This window comes from Pipistrellus kuhlii, unplaced genomic scaffold, assembly GCF_014108245.1.
Source record: "Pipistrellus kuhlii isolate mPipKuh1 unplaced genomic scaffold, mPipKuh1.p scaffold_m20_p_13, whole genome shotgun sequence".
In the NCBI taxonomy this organism is placed as follows: Eukaryota; Metazoa; Chordata; class Mammalia; order Chiroptera; family Vespertilionidae; genus Pipistrellus; species Pipistrellus kuhlii.
Window position 1 is genome coordinate 36,593,909 of NW_023425438.1, and position 17,679 is coordinate 36,611,587.

Sequence of the window (17,679 nt, forward strand, 5' to 3'; positions counted from 1 at the left end):
CCCCCGGCACAAATATTGTGCACCGAGCCACTAGTTACTATATAACATGCACCAAACTAAGTGCCATGGATAGAAGAATGAAGATTTGGATCCTTCCTCATGGAGCTCATAGTCTAGGAAGGAAGACAGCCATATGAACAAATAACTGCACTATATTACATGCAAGAGCAAAAGGAAGATTTATGGAATACTGTGACATGTGTGAATTACTTTGTTAGGAACTTTATTGAACATTATCTGTGATCACATGATAGGTATTTGACTTGGACAGACATTCAAAAAACTCTAAGGACTCCCATAGTCTTGTCTTCTGAAGAAACTCTCTCCATTGGGTTCTTTTGTATATACTATAGTCTGTGGGACAGATAATGCATGAAACTAATCCTACTTTTTATTTTTTAAGATATATTTTTATTGACTTCAAAAGGAAGGGAGAAGGAAGATAGATAGAAACATCAAAGATGAGAGAAAATCATCAATCAGCTGCCTCCTGCACTCCCCACCCTGGGGCTCCAGCCTGAAACCTGGGCATGTGACCTAACTGGGAATTGAACTGTGACCTCCTGGTTCACAGGTTGATGCTCAACCACTGAGCCAAGCTGAATGGGCCAATCCTACTTCTTTGACCATGAAAGTCTGGACCAAGACTCAGAGTCCTAACTAAAGACAGACTGAACTTTAAGGAAATAATCTAGGACATGGCTTGGCTCAAAAGGAAGTGTTATGCACAGAGTAGAACAGAAATGTCCTGGAAGTCAGTATTCTATGGGATATGAAGTGGGAGGGGGCACAATAGGTTTCACTGTGGTCAAGTTAATCTATAATTCCAACCTGGACCTCCCCACTGAGCTCTAGTCTGCTAGCTATCTGTCCCTCTTACTTAAATAACATACCTATAAGGACAGGAGCTTAATCTCTAGTTTGTTCACCACAGTCTAGACAAGACCCTGACTTATAGTAAATGCTTAATAAAAAAATTGTTGATTAAAAGAATAAGTGGATGAACTCTCAAAGAAGCTAAGGAATCTACAGTGGACAGCAGGAGGGGGAGCTGAGGGAGGAGGGCTAACAGGAAATAGACTCCAGGGATCATTTACAAGTACAGTTGATCCTCATTATTTGTGGATCCAGTATTTAAGAATTCGCCTACTTGCTAAAATTTATTTGTAATCCTAAAATCAATATTCAATGGCACTTTCTCAGTCATTTACAGACATGCACAGAATAGTGAACATTTCCAGCTATAAGTAGAACAAGGCAGGGCTCTCTGCCTTCTTTCAGCTCTCATATTGAGATGACTAAAGGACCAAACGGTAGGGGGCAGTGCAGCGCAGTGCAAGGAGCTTTGTCACTGGAGCCAGTAGAAAAGGGTTTGAATCCTAACTCTGGCACCTATTAGGAGGTGGCCTCAGGGAAGTCACTTAACATTTCTGAACCTCATTTTCTCTCTTCAAAAATAAGAAAACAGAATCTACCAGGATGAACTGTATTTAGTATTTAAGATTACTTCCCCTGAGAGCAATGGTTCATTATTTGCTAATTTAGTGATCTAGGTGACTTTACAGACCATAATTACTGTGAATAATGTGAATCCACTGTCATTATTTATAATAAAAAATGACAGAAAGATATAAAAAAAAAACCACACACACAATTATTTGGATGGAGTAGAGGTCAGTGGCAAACTTTAAGAAGATTTTAAAATAGAACCTCATTAAGCACATAGACTGTGGAAAAAGCCTTCAAAAGGAGAGAACAGCACCTCCAGAGAGAAGCCAAGGTGTGTGACATACACAAGGAGGTTCGGGAAAATGGCACTTGAGAAAGTCCAGGGCAGGGGCCACAGGGCTTCTCTGGGACCTGTTCACATCCTGTAATGCACAGCTTCTCCCTCTACCTTCCATTCTTAGTGCACAGGTCTTCCGTTACATTGTGAAGTCTTTAAAGGCAAGATTTTTATGAAGAAATCTAACTCTAGTCCTTTAAGCTTACAAACAAGTAATTTTTAAGTACAAATCCACAGGAAAAGTACAACAATAATGTTGGTTTTCAATTGCAGCCTTATACTAATTCACAATAGCGACCCACCAACAAGTTTGTTATTTGTTCAGGACTTTTCTTTGTTGACTGCTAGTAATTCTGTCAGAAATTCTTTTTATGGTTCTAAACACCTGGAGATTTGTTGAAATAGCTTTAAGATCTTCCTCTTTTTAGTGCGATTTATTAATAGGGTTCAAACATATGGTCCATCAAACAATGATGCCTCTTCATAGTAAAGATTCCTTTTACTGGAATTACTTCTCTACTGGACTTATTTCTCTATATACAATATATAGCTTTACCATAGCAAAATACAAGGAAGCACTGTATTTTTATATTTATGTTACAAATAGAATAAGAAAAACAGTAAGAGTTTTTCACAAAAACTTGCCAAATTCTGACCAAAACAGTGTGGACATGATTAAATTCACTGCTTACAATTCACCACTGAGAACTAGGAAAAACAATTCCAATTTATGCAAAGCAATGAAACTAAGCACTATTAGAATTTACAAGGCTTTGTACACATGTATTTTCTTTTTTCCACATGCACCCTCTCTCTTTCATACATGCACAGCCTAAGGAGCCATCAGACTTATCCCAATACTTCACTTTCCCCCAGCTCCCAAAACAAAACCCTCATTTACAAAACCCTGCAATACCTAGGTTAGCATTTTTAAAACTCTAAAGTCTCAATCAAATCTAAGTGCGGTGAGTTACTTTTTCCCCCATAAAAGTATTGGCATAATTTTATTTAGACACATCATAGTTTGTACTGTCATCTAGAACATATGGCTGCAATCAACATGACTGAAACCCAACATGATACACTATGAAGGTGAATACAAATTCTCGGTGAAAGTGGAATAGAGCATATAATTTTTAAACAGTTTCAATGCTATTATCATCCACAGGCTGCGTGTGATCAAGTCTCATTGTGCTAAAGCATGTTCTATAATTTACGATCAACTAGAATGGTCAGGCCCTCACCCTGCAAACTCTCTGCCACCTCCAATGAAGCTGTTTAAAAATGGAATCCAATTCTGTCTCCTTAAAAAAAATAATAATACGTTTTAAATTCCTCACTGTCGGTCAATCCTTCTCACCTGCATTTTCAGAAACTGTCACCAAAACAACTGTATTGGGACGAAGACTCTAAGCGAGGACATAACGACCCAATGCTATTTTGTTTTTAAGGAAGACAAGAATGGTTTACCTTTAACAAAACCGATGAAAGTTCCCACTGTAAAGTTCCCCCTGTACAGCGTGTATTCTTGCTTCTCGGGTGCTCACCTTTCCAGCTGCCTGGGAGGGACGAGTGGAAAATGTTAAGTTTCCATGAGAGATGAGGATGAAAGGTAGGAGGTGGGGGGAGGAGGGGAAAGGACTCACTCGCGAAGGGAAGGCAGAAGAGAAGTGGTCAAGGTAGATCCCCAAACGCAAATGAGGTCTCAGGAATGAGGGGCTTGGAGCCAAAGGGGAGGTAGGAGCAGCAGAAACGCAAAACCCGCACGGAGAGGGGGGGAGGGGGCAAATGGGGGAGGGGCCAAATGCGCATCTCCCCCCTTCCCACACCGGGGCAGGGGGACAAGGGAGGCAGCATTGCTTCATCTGCCCGGTAGGAAAGGGACCCGCGAACCAGAGACTTCAGTCCGAGAGTTCGAGGGAGGCTTAGGGGGCTCAGGGAAGTTGGGAGTGGACGATGAACAGCGCGCCTTTGCAGGAAAAAAAACAAACAAAAAAACCCGACTAAGAACCCCCTCGCCTCCAAGGGGCTCAGGGGCACCGCAGTTGACGTGGCGTGGACCTGCCGGTTCACCCTCCCGAATGGAGCTCGGGCAGGCGCGCGCCGCCCCTCGCAGCCCGAGGGCGGCGGACAGGGAGGCGCAGGGCGCCCCCCAAAACCTGGAGAGCGACGCTTCCCGCGGGGTCCCCTCCCCAGCAGCCCGGGCGCCCGAGCCCACCTGAGCTGACCAGAAGCCCCTCCTTCAGACCCGACTCGGTCGATCGCTCTCCCGAGAGCCTCAGCCGTCGCCACCGCCGCAGAGATCGCCGCAGCCAGGACGGTCCCGGCCTCCCCGGTCGGAGCGTGAGCCACACAGAACACCACGAAGAAGCGCCCCACCACTCGCCAGGTTGCCTCTTAAAGCGCACTGACTCCTCGCCCCGCCCCCGAACCCAAGCTATTGGTTGCTGGGCACCGCCCTATTCGCCTATTGGGCCGAAGAGGATGCCGCTCAGTCACCTAACAGGGCACGTGGGGTGCTTATTGGCTTCAGTGTGAAGTGGTGCCCGCCCCCTCCCTCAGAAGTACCAGCTTCTGATTGGTAGTAACATCTGTCCCTTTGCTCCCTTCGTTCTTTTCCCTCCAGGTGGAGCGCCTCCCTGCGGGAGACACGGGCTCTGATTGGCTGGAAGCACGCTGTGCTGGTCCTGGATGAGGCATTGGGCCAAAAGCATGGGGCGTCCCGGCTGGGAGGAGCCCAAGGAGCAGCACCTCTGCATTTGTTTACCCAGGCTCCTGCTCCCGCTTTAGTCCATTGGTGGATCCAGCAAGTCCTCCCACAGGTTGCACCTCACAGTATAACTGGAGCGGCGGGCCTCAGTGGGATTTCCCCAGCTGTCAATTTCCAGGGAAGGAGCTTTGAGGAAAGTTGGATGGGAAATGGTTCTGGCGGAAAACTGGGGAGTTGGGCTATTTAAGGGAGTGGAAGGAAGCATTTGCAGAAACAAACCTAACTACTGGAGTGTTTTTAAAAGCATGCAATCGTATTTCCCCCTTGGATTTAGGGTGTCCAATCTTTGCTTGCGAAGGACTTCTCATTTATTGATCGGGAAGTGGGGACTTCTTTATGGACATCTTACTTTATACATTTTTGGTCTCTCCCCACCTCGCATGCTAACTATGTACATAACACCAAGTAGAGGTTTGGTAAGTGATTGCACAATGAGTGGACGATTGATAAAAATGAAATTGACAGTTAATGTCAGGTTAAATAACATAATAGTGCAACAAATGTTAAATATGTACTTCATATAAATAATATAAACACGTGCATAATTAAATTCATACAATCAACAAGTACTATTGAACATATGCTCTGATCTTTGCTTTGAGTAATTGATATGACTAAAACAATGAAGATGGTACTTATTCTCTAGTGGAGGAAACTAATGATAAACAAGTAACCAATAAGTGATAAAATATCATCTTGTGATTAAGTATTACAAAGAAAAATAAAGCAAGGTAAAGAATGTTTGAGGAAATGGGCTATTCTGGGTAGAATAATTAGTTTAAGAGCTGTCTGAGGAAGGAACATTGAACAGAGATATGAATAATGTGAAGAGTAGGAAGGTGATTGATAAGCAGGGCCAGGACATTGCACTAGTCACATTGCTTCATATATTTCCAACGTGTCTTATTAAGTATAGATTCTTTCAGGATTGCCTGCTCTTGTTTTAAGCTTTATCTGATTAAATAATTTAAATGGGTTCTACAAGAAACACATCTCTTATTATTTTTTTTTAAATATTTTTACTAGAGTCCTGGTGCACAAAATTCGTGTGGGGGTGGAGGTTGGGGGGTATCCCTCAGCCCAGCCTACAACCTCTCCAATCTGGGACCCCTCAGGGGATATCTGACTGTTGGTTTAGGCCTAATCCCTATTAGGCCTAAACCGGCAGTCAGACATCCCTCTCACAATCTGGGAGCACTGCCTCCTAACCACTCGCCTGCCTTCTGGATTGCCCCTAACTGCCTCTACCTGCCTGCCTGATCATCCTCTAACTGCTCCTTTCCCAGCCTGATTGCCCCCCCAACTGCCCTTCCCTGCTGACCTGATCGCCCCCCAACTACCCTCCCCTGACGGCCTGATAGCCTCCAAACTGCCCTCCCCTGCCAACCTGATGGCCCCCTAACTATCCTCCCCTGCTGGCCTGATAGCCTCTAACTGCTTGCTCCTCTGTGCTGGCCTAATCTCACATCTAACTGCTTGCTCCCCTACCAGCCTGATCACCACTAACCACCTCTGACTTGGGGGACCTTCCCCCCCCCCCCGACCCCCAGGGCTTTGTTCGGAAGGAAGTTGGATGTCCAGAAGATGTCTGGTTGATCTGGTCTAATTAGCATATTACCCTTTTATTAGTATTGATTTCAGAGAGAGAGGAATAATAATAATGAGAGAGAATCATTGATTGGCTGCCTCCTGCACAACCCCTACTTCACACCTCACAACCCAGGCATGTGCCTTGACCGGGAATCAAATCCTGACTTCCTGGTTCATGGGTTGATGCTCAACCACTGAGCAACACCAGCCAGGTGAAACACATCTCTTTTAGAAAAAAACATCAACAAACTGTCTTCAAGATAACTTCCTCATATCCTCCATTGCTTCTTTTCCTAAGGTGATCTGTAGATGTATGGTGCGATAGGGGTTTACATTATCTCATAGCTTTGAAACACAGGGTTGTCAGGTTCATATGATATCCTTTCACAACCAGAAATACTCTTCAATGATGAAGACTTATTACAGGATAGCAATGAGATGTGGTTGGTGGACAACTGTCATTTCCCTCCCTATCACTAATACTGTCTCTTATAAATTCATTACTGGATATCACCAATGATAAAGAGAAAATCTTAAAAACAGACGGAGAATAAAAGGTACATTACATACATAGGGGAAAGACAATAGGAAACAGCAGACTTCTTACCAGAAACTATAAAAGCCAAAAAAGACAGGAGGAAATAGCCAGGTGGAGACTTGGTAGTAATATTCAGAAAAACAGGAGTCTAAAGGCACAGATAGGAGACAATAGTCAGTTATGAAGTTGTAGGGGATGGTGTCAGTTGGCAAGAGGGAGACAAGAGGAGTTTACCAACCCTTTCCCACATCCAATTGATGTTATGGTGATAAATTTTCATTCTTGAAGAGTATCTCTTTAATTTTATTGTGGTAAAATACACATAACATGTATTTTATTATTTTTATCATTTTTAAGTATGCAGTTCATCAGAGTTCACAAGAGCATTCACATTGTTGTGCAACCATCACCACTTGCATCTCCAGAACATTTTCATCGTCCCAAATGAAATTCTGTACTCATTAAACAATAACTCACCATGTCCTCTTCCCCCATTACCTAGAAGTCACCATTGTACTTTCTGTCTCTATTAATCTGACTACTCATAGCAAAATTATACAATATCTGTCCATTATGTCTGGTTTCTTTTACTAGGTCTTATGGTTCATCCATGTTGCAGTATATATCATAATTTCATTTTCTTTTAAAGCTGAATAATTTTCCATACTATTTATATATACTGAAGAGTATATGCATATGTATATACCGGCTTTGTTTAAACATTCATTAATGGAATTTGACTACTATGATTAATGCTGTTATGAACATTGGTATACAAATGATCTGTTCAGATCCCTGCTTTTAATTCTTTTGGGTATATACCCAGAAGCAGAATTGCTGTATCATATGGTAATTTCATGTTTAACTTTTGGAGGATCAGCCATAGTCTTCCACAGCAGCTGCATATTTTATATCCCCCACCAATAGTGTAGCAGTATTCCAATTTTACCATTTCCTCACAAACACTTACTTTCTGTTTGTTTGTTTTTTTAAAACAACAGCTATTCTAATGAATGTAAAATAGTATCTCATTGTGGTTTTGGTTTGCACTATCTTAATTATTAGTGATATTGAGCATCTTTTCATGTGCTTATTGGAAATTTGTATATCTTCTTCAGAGAAATGTCTAGCTAAAAATCAGGGATTCTACTATTTAAAAGAGAATAGATATAAAGGTCACAAAGGAACTAAAAGATAAAGTTGAAGAAATGTCCCATGATGCAAAATAAAAAGGAAATTTGATGGAAAATAGGAGACAATGTGTGAGAAATGTTCTAGAAGTAGAGAACAGAGGGAAGGATATTCATTAAATACCAAAAATATGTCTCATAAATGAATTAACCTGAGTATAATTGGAAGAACTCAAGTGCCTAAAACTTTAAATTAAAAAAAGTTCTCACCAGTAATAATACTTGTTGAATTTTTGCTATGTGTCAGGCACTGTTTTAAGCACTTAATGTGTATTAACCTATTTAATCTTTAATACAGCAGCATAATTGCTGTTATTATCCCCATTATACAAACAGAAAACAAGTGGGAAAAAGATTATGTAATCTACTCAAGAACATTCACCTAATAAGTGGTGGAGTTGTGCTGTGGTCACTCTACAGATGAGGAATGGATTCAAATGTCAATAATGATGACACCATACACATGCCAAGAAGACTTGAAGAGACTTATTGTGCACAACAGGTCTTCCATACCTCTGGGTCCCAAGCAAGGCCGGAAATGTCCACCTCCAAATATCATCACACTGTGGATTAAGTTTCAACATATGAATTTTGGGAAGATACCAACATTCAGTCTATGGCACTAGAAACTATACCCAGCCATACTATCAATTAAGTGTGAGGGAAGAATAAAAACATTTTTTAAAATATATTTTATTGATTTTGTACAGAGAGGAAGGGAGAGAGATAGAGAGTTAGAAACATCGATGAGAGAGAGTCATCGATCAGCTGCCTCTTGCACACCCCCTACTGGGGATATGCCTGCAACCAAGGTACATGCCCTTGACCGGAATCAAACCCAGGACCTTTCAGCCTCCAAGCCAATGCTCTATCCATTGAGCCAAACCGGTTTTGGCAGAATAAAAACATTTTTAAGACAATGAAGTTCTCAACAAATTTACCTCTCAGGTACCCTTCATAAAAGCTATTGGAGGATGTGCACCACCAAAATTAGAAAGTAAGTCAAGAGAGAGAAGACACAATTATGCCTTAAAAAAGCTGGAGGGAGGGAAACAAGAGAGAGGAAGACTGAATCAAGGAAAACAGATCTCACAGAAGAGAAGAATGAAGGAAATCCCCAGAATAACAAAGAAGGGCCAACAACCTTGCAGCAGGCAACCTGCTTACAGGGAGAAGAGAACATGGGACTCTAGGAGTGATGTCTCCCCCTAAAAAAATAGAATGAATATGTTACCGATATGTATGGTCATATTGACAGGCAATTTTATTAGCTGTGGATGAGTTAGCTACAAATGCATAGAAGACTAAGAGGGGATTACAAGCTCTAGGAAAAGACAAAAGAAAAGGCACAACACCATACTTCTCTTGGTGAGTTAGCTGCAAGCAATAACAGCAAATCTATAATAATAAAAGCATAATATGCTAATTAGGCCGGACAACCTTCCAGACAAAGCCTGAGCTTCTAGGAAAACCTGGGTCCCAGGTGACGAGGGAAGCTGATGCTGGCAGCCAGGGGAAGGAAGGCCTTTTCTTGCACAATTTCCGTGCACCGGGCCTCTAACACACACACACACACACACACACACACACTCACACACACTCACACACACACACACTCACATCTATCTATCATCTATCTGCCTACCTACCTATTGCACTTACTATATGCTAGGCACTGTCCTAAATGTTTTACATTTATTAACTCATTTAATCCTTACCACAACTCATTTTGTAGGTAAAAAATCTGGCAAAGAATTTAAGTACCTTGTTGAAGGTGACACAGTATATTAGTTTGCTCCTGCTTCTGTAAACAAATGACCACAAACGTAATTCCTTGAAACAACACAAATGTATTTATAGACTTTTAAAAAGTTGAAAAATTTTACTTCAAAGGCAGATCAGTGGAACAAGTGATTTTTGTTAAAAGCCTGCTTAAAAAAAATAATAATAATAATAATAATAATAATAATAAAAATTTAAAAAAAAGCCTGGCAAAACCAATTGATTTTGTAAAACATATGTAGCATTACTTTGATTAAGGACGTTTATTTAGAAAACCCTAAGGTGTGAATAGGGGACCATGTTTATGGCATTTCTATTTGCAGCATCTTCCCTGCTGGTCTTTACTCTCATGTCTCCCAGATACTTGACCTTGTCCCAGGATCTTGTTACTTGCCTCTGGCTCCTTGCATGATGACTAGATTTGGCTGACTTCCTTAGCCTTGGCACTATTCCTTGGACACAGCTTTGGTATTTGTCCTCCAGTTGCAAGTCTGGGACTCTGGGTGTCTAAACCACCGCTGCCAGAAAGGGGATAGACGAGGACTAATCTAGTTTTGGTGGGTTCCAGGCATAGTATGTGGGCAGGGCACCTTCTTCCCTGAGGCCAGAAGGCAGAGACCAGAATCAGAGGCAAAAATTGGGATTATATCCCAGGAAGTTCATTTTAGAGGCAATGTAGAGAGAAGGAGCCAGGTTGTAAGCCAAGGTGGGGCGAGTGAATACGGGTGAAGGAATGGAAGTTTCTTCCAAGAACAAGGAGTGACAGAAGGGACTGGCACTGGGGGTGGCAAGAAAATGAGCCATTACAAGTGGATCTTGTGCCTGTCATTTGAATCTATTCATCAGTACCAAATACCCCAGTATTTTTTCTAGCCTCATGGTAGATTGCACTCTATGTAATTAGATTTGGCTAATGAAATGTGAATAGAAGCAATGTGTGTCATTTCCAGACAAATATCTTAAGATCCAGACATTATATGCCACTTCTTTTTCCTACCACAGTGATGATGTAGCGAGTGTTTAGATGGAGAGCAATAATAAAGATAAACATGGCTCACTTTAATTCAATGTCTTCCCTAGAAATTAACAAGCATCCTCTGAGTTTTACTTCCAATCTGGTCTTTCTTTAAATATATTTTTATTGATTTCAGGGAGGAAGGGAGATGGAGAGAGAGGTAGGAACATCAATGATGAGAGAGAATCATTGATCAGCTGTCTCTTACATGCCCCACACTGGGGATCAAACCCTGACTTCATGGTTCAACCACTGAGCCATGCTGGTCAGGCTCCAATCTGTTCTTATTCCAGTACAGCTCTCCTCAGCTCTTGATTCTTGACCTTGACATCCTTATAGGCTTTGTTCTTGCCCTTTGGATTCACTGAATGAACCTGGTTTTCTGGGATTGACCCATCGAGTGCCTTGTATTCACTGCTCTAGTACATCAGTCATGATGGGTTAAGTCAGGCTGTGGTCACAAACAACCCCCCAAACTTGTTACTCATTCTATATGTCAAATGTGAGTCAGCAGGGGGCTGACTACATCAAAATAAAAATCTTTTGCACAGCAAAGGAAACCATCAACAAAACATAAGAAAGCCCACTGCATGGGAGAACATATTTGCCAATGATATCACTGATAAGGGTTTAATCTCCAACATTTACAGGGAATTCATACAACCTAACAAAAGAAAGATAAACAACCCAATCAAAAAATGGGCAACTTGCTGAAACCGGTTTGGTTCAGTAGATAGAGCGTCAGCCTGTGGACTGAAGGGTCCCAGGATCGATTCCGGTCAAGGGCATGTACCTTGGTTGCGGGTACATCCCCAATGGGGGGCTTGCAAAAGGCAGCTGATTGATGACTCTCTCTCATCGATGTTTCTAACTCTATCCCTCTCCCTCCCTCTCTGTAAAAAATCAATTATATATATATATATATATATATATATATATATATATATATATATATATATACACACACACACACACACACACACATAAATGGGCAACTGGACTAAATAGGTACTTTTCGAAAGAAGACAGAAGGAAGGCCAAGAGACATATGAAAACATGCTCCAAGTCACTAATCATCCGAGAGATACAAATCAAAACAACAATGCAGTACCATCTCACACCTGCTAGAATGGCTATCATCAACATATGACAAGTGTTGGCGAGGATGAGGATAAAAAGGAACCCTCCTGCACTGCTGGGTGGGAATGAAGACTGGTGCAGCCACTGTGGAGAACAGTATGGAGTTTCCTCAAAAAACTACAAATGGATCTCCCATTTGACCCAGTGATCCCACTTCTAGGAATATATCCCAAGAAACTACAAACACGAATCAGTAAGGATATATGCACCCCTATGTTCATAGCAGCACAATTCACCATAGCTAAGATTGGTATACAGATGGTAATTAAACCCAGGGGACTGGATGACACCCCAGGGAGTGAGGGTGGATGAAGAGGGGAAAGGGCTCCTCGTTGTCCTTTTTTTTTTTCTTCTTTTTAAAAAAAATATATTTTTTTTATTGATTTTTTTTCTTACAGAGAGGAAGGGAGAGAGATAGAGAGCTAGAAATGTCGATGAGAGAGGAACATCGACCAGCTGCTTCTTGCACACTCCCTACCGGGGATGTGCCCGCAACCAATGTACATGCCCTTGACCAGAATCGAACCTGGGACCTTTCAGTCTGCAGACCGACGCTCTACCGCTGAGCCAAACCGGCTTTGGCTCCCCGTTGGCCTTCTTGCTGAACTTTAGCACATGGAGCTCATTCTTGCTTCGGGTCCTTTGCCAAGAATATTCTTTCTTTATAATAGGGTGGGAACATCGGCCTGGGGTATAAGGCCCGTGAAATCATTTGGTCTGGTTTTGCCAAGGCATTAGGTGTGAGTTAATTAAATGTTTGGCCAAACATATCAGAGTAATTTTTAAATTGATAATTCTCTGTGGCCCTCAAATGATATTATCAATATCCAAATGGTCCTTGGCAGAAAAAAGGCTCCCACCCCTGCTTACTAGACATTTGCAAGGCTCCCTCCCTTGCTTCATTTAAGTCTCTCAAATATCACCTTCTTAGAAGCACTGTCCTTAATCGTTCTATCTAAAGAGTATTCCTTTCCTGCATGCCCACCAGTCACTCTACCTATTCCTTATCTGCTCTGTTTTCTTTTTTAAAAAATATTTTTTATTGATTTTCAGTGAGGAAGGGAGAGGAAGAGAGAGATAGAAACATCAATGATGAGAGAGAATCATTTGATTGGCTGCCTCCTGCATGCCCCAACTGGGGATCAAGCCCGCAACCGTGTCCTATGCCCTGTGTGGGAATCGAACCGTGACCTACTGGATTATAGATCTATGCTCAAACACTGAACCATGCCAGCCTGGCGGCTTTGTTTTTCTCCATAGCATTTTTAATTTCCTAAAATCATATACTTATTTGTTTACTGATTTATTATTTATCTTTTTTGTGAGGTCAGGACATTGCCTTTTTATTTATTTTTATTTTATTTTATTTAAAAAATATATATTTTATTAATTTTTTACAGAGAGGAAGAGAGAGGGTTAGAGAGTTAGAAACATCGATGATGAAAGAGAATCATCGATCAGCTGCCTCTTGCACAACCCCACAGAATCCACAGGTCTAATGAAATGGTTATTATTTTTCACTGCTAAGCTTAGAGTAGTTTGTAACATAGCCATAATAACTGGAACTCTGTCTGGGTTTGGGCTTTATCCTAAAGACAATAGAGAATCATGAAGTGGTTTCCTCTGTGGAGTAACTTCGTCCCACATGAGATTTAGAAGGCATATTCCAACAGTAACATATAAAATACAAAGCCTCGTGTTGCACAACTCCAGGGAGCACGGATAATATAGGGTAGGCCCTAGACAGTTTGGCTCAGTGAAGAGAGACCATTGGCCTCCAGACTGAAAGGTCCCAGTTTTGATAGCGGTCAAGGATATATGCCTCAGTTGCAGGCTTGATCCCTGGCCCTGGTCAGGACACATGTGGGAGGCAACCAATTGATGTGTCTGTCTCACATTGATGTTTCTCTCTGTATACTAGTCTCTCTCTTCCTCCCTTCCACTCTCTAAAAAAAAAGAAAAAAAATCAATGGAAAAATATCCTTGGGTGAGAATTAACAACAAACAAACAAAAAATAAACACCTTGTTTCGTGTATTCACAACTATAAACCTACTTTTGCCCCACCTTGTATAGGATACAATATGATGATGGAACCTAGAGTCATGCAGAGTAGCAACCCCAGCTGCTTGTGGATGAACTCTCAGCAGCAAGAACTAAAAGAAAGTGAACTGCTAATGAGGCTAGAAGAATAATCCAGGTGGAGAAGGGTCTGAGCTAGATCAGAACATCTCAGAAATGTTTCAGAGGTAGATCCAGCAGAACCATGAGGTTGATTCTAAGTGAGGTAGAAGTCTGGGATGACTTCCAAGTGACTAGCTCATGGAGGATGGTGGTACGACAGGGGCTGGGCTGTAAATAATGTCTTTGGGGTCAAGAGTGTATGGTTAGTAATTAAAGCCATAAAGGTGGCCCTAGCGGGTTTGACTTGGTGCATGGTTTGGCTCAGGGTCTTGGGTTTGATTCCCGTCAAGAGCAAATACATGGGTTGTAGGCTTGATCCCTGGCCCCAGTTGGGTGTCTCTCTTACATTGGTGTTTCTCTCTGTGTGTCTCTCCTCTGCTCTTCCACTCTTTGTAAAAATCAATGGAAAAATATCCTTGGGTGAGGATTAACCAAAATAATCTATAATAATAAAAGCATAATATGCTAATTAGACCAGACAGCCAAATGATCTTCCAGCCATCCTTCTGGATGACCTTCCAGATGAAGCTGTGGCTGCAAGGGCCAATGCCTTTGCATGAATTTCATGCATCGGGCCTCTAGTAATAATAATAATAATAGAGCTATGAAGGTGAATGATGTGACAGTCAAAGAAGTTACCGAATGAAAAGAAAGAAGGGAGTAAGACTTGAACATGGAGGAATGAAGATGTTTAAGGGAAAGGCTGAGGAAGAGGACCTCATAAAGGATCTTCTGAAAATAAATTATTGAATAAGTGGTAAAAGAAATAGAAGGGTCTGGTGTCAGAATAACCAACAGAGGGGGGGGGAATCTTAATTTTTCAAAACGTTCAGTTATATGCCAAATCTCAAAGAGCAAGGAGGATGAGTACTGAAAAGTGGCCACTACATCTGAAAATTATAAGGCCATTGATGCCTTTGGAGAGAGGAATTTCTGTGGAGTGGTGGGAATAATGAACAGCGGGTAATGGACAAGGACTTGCTGCAGAGTAAAAAAGAAACATGAGTTCGCTAACCAGGCAGGGAGAGAGAAAGGAGCATTGACATCTACAATGGCAGGGAGAGGAGAGAGACGGGTGGGGTGACTCATCCCTTTGTCATCTATACTGCAGGCCTTTGTCCCTTAGAGAGGCAGAGTGGACAGTGGTTAGAACAGGCTTTGGAGCCAGGCTGCCTGCGTGTGTAGCCCAGTGTCACCACCATTTACTAGCTGTGTAAACTTGGGCAAATTACTTACCTTCTTTGTCCTTCGTGTCCTCCTCCGGAACATACAATTCCAACTACTTCTTAGGTTTTAGTGAGCGCTTAGAATAGCACTTAGAAAGCACCCAATCAAGATCAGCTATTAATACTGTTATTTCTATTATCATCATCATTACTACATTTGTAAATTCAGGCTTTTTTCTCTTAGGGATATCTACTAGTCTTGTTCTAGGGCAGTGATTTTCGAAGTATGATCCAGGGAACTGTGTGGGCCCCCGAAACTCTTTTTTTTTTTTTTTAATATATTTTATTGATTTTGTACAGAGAGGAAGAGAGAGAGAGAGTTAGAAACATCGATGAGAGAGAGTCATCGATCAGCTGCCTCTCGCACACCCCCTACTGAGGATATGCCAGCAACCAAGGTACATGCCCTTGACCAGAATCGAACCCGGGACCCTTCAGTCCCCAAGCTGACGCTCTATCCATTGAGCCAAACTGGTTTCGGCGGGCCCCCAAAACTCTTTCAGGGGATCCAGCAGGTCGAAACTATTTTCATAATAGGAAAACGTGATTTGCCTTTTTCACTCTCATTCTCTCACAAAGGGGTAGTACAGTTTTTCAGAGGCCATGTGATGTGTGATAGTGCAAAAACACATATGAAAATCCAGCTGTCTCCTATTAAGCCAGACATTAAGAAAAAAAAAGATTTTTAAAAATGTAGGAGTATCTATTCTTTTCATTTATTTTTGTTGTTTTGGAAAATATAATGAATTTTCATAAAATTATGCTATTTACATTAACAAGTTTATTATGTTGTATGATTCCAGACTAATTATTTTTTACATTTGTCTGTTTTAATTTCTAATAGTGTAAATACTCAAAACATATTATCTTTAAAATCTCTTTGAAGTCACCAAAAGTTTAAGAGTGTTGAAGAGACATTGACACCAAAAAGTCTGAGAATCACTGCTCTGGGGACTACATCAGAATCAGAACAGAAAAACATGGACTATTTTGTGCAACTTTCTCTAGTCACACAAGACTACTCGCTTTCCCCCGAAAGTTTTCTTTCTACATTCATAGTCTGAATTCTTTGCTGGTGCTGGTTCCCACAGATTAGAATGTCTATTTGCCCATCTTTGCCTGTGAGAACTCTACACATCCCTTAGGACAGTGGTTGGCAAAATGCAGCTCACGAGCCATATGTGGCTTTTTGGCCCCTTGAGTTTTTAGCAAAGGCCAGCTTAGGAGTAGCCTAATTAAATTAATAACAATGTACCTACCTATCAATATATAGTTTAAGTTTAAAAAATTTGGCTCTCAAAAGAAATTTCAATTGTTATACTATTGATATTTGGCTCTGCTGACTAATGAGTTTGCCAACCACTGCCTTAGGATATCTATAACCGAAATGTCACTGGCTTATGGTGAGGTAGGTCCTCAGCTCCTTCTCAGAAGCTGCCTAGAATCCAGTGTGCTTATGTTCCCTCCCCGTAATTTTTTCTTATTACTCATCAACCACAAGCTTGGAAACAGTTATGTGCCAGTCTCAGCAGAATCAGAAGGGCCTTGTCACCTACATTGCTGCCAGTGTCCTCCATGAGAACCCTTCCTTCCTGCCAAGAATGCTTGCTGCTCTCCATGTTCACGAGGCAGGAAATCCTTGAGCTGTACTATCCCTTCTGTTCTCATTTCATAGCTGTTGCCTTGCTCCAATTTGAGCCGAAGTGGAAGAATGACCAATCCTTTGCTAAACTTTATCATCCAGGTCCCCAAACACCACTTGTTGTTCGCTGACTCTCACAAATCTGCTACTTTAGTTTTGTTCATAAATCCCTTTCTATCAGAGACCCACAGAGTCTGGGCCTGAATGAGAAATATGATACCCTGCAACCCTCTTGTATTCCTCAGGGGCTCAAGCACTAAAATTGTCTTCTTCACAACAGTAGCATTTATGTCAGGTTCTGAATCTTAAGATTAGCTGGGATCCCCTGTGGTGGCCATTCTCCTCCTCCTCCTTCTCCTCCTTATTCTAATCCTCATATCTATTCTCATCTTCACAATAATTCTGCAAGGAATTGTTATCCTCTTGTTTTATTTATCTACTAGAGGCCCTGTGCACAGATTCATGCACCATTGGGGTCCCTCAGTGTAGCTTGGGGGGATTGGGCTGGAATTGCAGTCCAACACTGCCTGCTGCTCCTGCCTGATGTTCCTGCTCATCCTGGACCACTGCGCCTGCTGCTGCCACTTGGTAGGCTCGCTGCCACTCCCCTGTGGTCTCTGGGCTACATCAGCCAGCCAGCCGTCCTGCATCTGGTGCCTGTTGGTCAGCTGAGAGAATGCACTGACCACCAGAGGGCAGCTCCTGCATTGAGTGTCTGCCCCCTGTGGTCAGTGCATGTCATAGCAACTGGCAGAACAGTTGGGTCATTTGGTCACTCAGGAATATATATATAATTTTCAGGAGAATTTATTACATA

General features: G+C 41.9%; 1 protein-coding gene across 2 annotated transcripts in view; it reads right to left on the reverse strand.

The window, feature by feature from the left end:
• Window positions 1–4,181, reverse strand: part of PAIP2B (poly(A) binding protein interacting protein 2B) — a 28,061-nt gene extending 23,880 nt beyond the window's left edge. For both annotated transcript variants that reach the window (XR_006741445.1, XM_036435665.2), the window contains exons 1-2: window positions 4,005–4,181; window positions 3,257–3,345 (exon numbers count right to left, since the gene is read on the reverse strand). The gene's annotated coding sequence lies outside the window, so the exon portion shown is untranslated. The remainder of the gene's footprint in view (window positions 1–3,256; window positions 3,346–4,004) is intronic.
• Between the last annotated feature and the right edge of the window lie 13,498 nt (window positions 4,182–17,679).